Here is a 3,464-nt window from a genome sequence, read left to right on the forward strand (position 1 = left end):
AGGGAAGCAGAATCAGCCAATCAGATGGGACTCATTGTGTAAATAATGTACAGTGGTACCTCAGCTTACATACGCTTCAGGTTACAGATGCTTCAGGTTACAGACTCCGCTAACCCAGAAATAGTACCTCGGGTTAAGAACTTTGCTTCAGGATGAGAACAGAAATTGTGCTCCGGCAGCGCAGCGGCAGAGGGAGGCCTCATTAGCTAAAGTGGTGCTTCAGGTTAAGAACAGTTTCAGGTTAAGAACGGACCTCCGGAACTTAACCAGAGGCACCACTGTATATAAAAGCCTGAGGTTTGGGGGGCAATTCAATCACTGTTTTACAAGGTGCAATAAAGAGCATGAAATCGCTATAGGACTCCAAGTATATTTCAGGTCGCATCATGTTGTAGACTGCTGTTGAACTGCTGAGAGCCATTGGGTTGCAGTGGACAGGGGCATATACTGCTTGAATGTAGAAGACTAGTTCAGATCCTGTTTTGTCTATGAAACCTTCTGAGCAAGTCACTGTTTTTGTGAAGTTAAGGTTCCCATCTAGCTTATTGTTCTTAGAACCTAGGAAGTGGACAGTGGACACATCTCAGCTACCATGCCCTTTGAAAACAGGTATCACACAAGGTCATTTTAGGAACTTGAGATATAAAATCAGAAATGGAATGGTCATGTGGGAAGAAATCTTTTCATTCCTGTCATCACACAATATGGCACTGAATATTTGAAAACATCAACAGGAGGCAGAAAATCAGCCTGCATCCATTTTTCTATTAGAAACTACAAAAAACAAAACAAAACAAAAATCAAAAGTGTTCAGGAGCCACAACAAAAGCCCTTGTGGATTTAAGCAAGCTGCACAGAAATAGAGGTGACGCAAGAGAAATGAGCTGTAGCAGAATTTTTCTAATTCTTTATTAATATTAAAGTGCATTTCCCCCAGGGCAGAAGGAAGGATGTGTGCGCCTTGATGCCACTCTCATTTTAAAATGCAGTGCGCACAGACCTGCAAATGGGAAATATATTAGCAAAAATAGCAGTTATGAATGTGATGTATTTTACTGGGCAGAGTAAAACCCTCCTATAAGGTCAACGTGACAATTCAATTTTTAAAAAATATGTCTGGAGAAGAAATCTAATTTACTGCTGAGAGACTCGCATTCTGAAAAGATGATGAAAATGGATTGAACAAGTTGGAGCCTGTGAACAGTCCAAGAAGAGTCCAATTTCCCCCTCCACATGTGGCTGTTTCACTGACAAAGAAAACCCAAAGGTCTTAGCACACAGTTAAACTATGGAACTCACTCCCACAGGAGACAATTTAGGCTACCAACTTAGATGGCTTTAAAAAAAGGATTAGACAAATCCATGGTCTAATGGCTACTAGCCATGATGGCTATGCTGTGCCCCCACAGGTGGAGGTAGTAATGCTTTTGAATAGCAGGTGCTGAAAACCGCAAGAGGGGAGAGTGTGCTTGAGGGTTTCCCACAGATGCCTGCTTGGCCACTGTGAGAACAGAATGCTGGACTAGATGGGTCATTGGTCTGATCCAGCAGGCTCCTTTCGAGGGGGAATTACACTCCAGTAACACATGTCAACAGAACACGCATACTCAGAGCCCAGCTCTCCTTCCCCTTCATTTGGGGTTGAAGGGAGAAACCTATTCACCACCAGCCAGATCTTTGTGCAGTGAAATGTCCACTGGAGGACCCTGGAAGGCCACAATCATAGCCAGAGAACTGCCTAGTAAGTATGCTTAACACATGGGCAGGGAGGGGACCTGTGACCCTGCACTCCAGCTCCCATCAGCCATGACCAGTGCCATGCTGGCCTAAGCAGATGTTATTACAGAAATTATAACTCATGCTCTCCTCTCCTCTCTCTCTCAGCACTTCAGTACTCTAAACATAAACCTTTATGGGTGTAACAGGGAAGCATGTCTCCCATTTTAATCCATTAAAAAATGATTGGCTTTGCTATCAAAAGTCTGGGGAACACAAGAATGTTTTTTTTACAGTGTCCTGGTGTTGCACACATTTGAGTTGCACGTTAAACATATTAGGCACAAGAATGCCATTTGAACTCTGCAGAACTGTGTAAGCACGCTAAAGCCGGCACAGCAGTGAGACTGTATCTGTGGGGTGCCTGTTCAGCTGGAGAATAATGGAGCTCTAAAAGGACATCTCTGTATGAGACTCTCTGGAATAACAAAGTGTGCCAGGTTTGGGGCAGCTGCCGTGGGATCTTTTTCATGGCAGGTTCCTATGCCTTTAGTTGTTGCAGGCCAAACAGAAAATTCAACATCTGCAGCTTTCTCACTCAAACCATCTCTAAGTTGAAAACAGGGCAGGCTCTATGATGAGGCAGTGAGGCACCTGCCTCAGGCAGCAGGTGCTGAGGTGTGGTGAGTGGCCAGACCTGTGAGTGTCATGTGTCCCCAATGCTAGCCTGCAGTCCTCAAGCACAGGGAGGATATTGTTCATTCCCCAGTAATGGGGTAAGATTCAACTATCAGTCCAGTTGGCTTTTGTATATACCTTGGGGGAGGCTGCCCTTTTGTCCTTCACATCAGGCAGCAAAATGTCGTGAGCTGGCCCTGGTTGGAAAACACCCTTTTTTACTGTTGTCTATTGTGCTCTGTTAAAGGTACAGGAACCCTTCCAATGTCTGGTTTTTTTCTAAATTGGCAATCATGGTGGATTATGAAACTTTCTCCCAATTCATGTTCAGCTGGCTCCTTCTGATTGATTTTGTTTGTAACAGAGCTGATGTTAATGCTCTCTTGTTGTTTTTAATGTGCTATTTTGGCTTTGTAAGCTGCCTTGGGGGGCTCCTGTGGTTCTAAAAAATGAATGTTTGACTAAATAAACCCAAGTGAACAGTGCTCAGACAACAGCTGAAGCAGTCTTCTGTATTGGGGAGTCTGCTGCTGCTGAGCGGATTGCTCCTTAGAACTTAAAAAGAGGAGCCTCTGCTCAAGCCTGCCATTAGAATAATTCGTCACTTTTATTTAACACCATCTCAGTACACGGGGCCTTAAAAGAACACAACCTAAAATATAAAAATAGATTCAGGGTAACAGCAGCTGAAGGCAAGGGAAACGAAGCAGGCGGGTGGGTGTGTGCAAATTAGGTAAGCGCATGCAAATATTTCAATTAGACAATTACACGCGGAGGGACTAGGGAATTACAGATGTTTTTGTTGGACTGCAATTCCCATTATCCTTGGCCGTTAGTCACGCTAGCTGGGGCTGATGGGAGTTGGAGTCCCAAAAAAAAATCGGGCCGGCTTCCCCGCTTCAGCTTTAAATGCTAACAGAGCTGCTGACGTACCGCCCCAGTTCCCTCTGCCCGAATGTGCAGCGGCTCGGGGGCGGCCTCAACCATTTAAATAGCCCCTTACTAAAGCGCTTTCTCTTTTCGGAAGCCCAGCCCTGCCCCGTCCTCCTCATTCCCGTCATCCTCAGCGC

This window comes from Podarcis filfolensis (assembly GCF_964270895.1).
Source record: "Podarcis filfolensis genome assembly, chromosome: 2".
NCBI lineage: Eukaryota > Metazoa > Chordata > Lepidosauria > Squamata > Lacertidae > Podarcis > Podarcis filfolensis.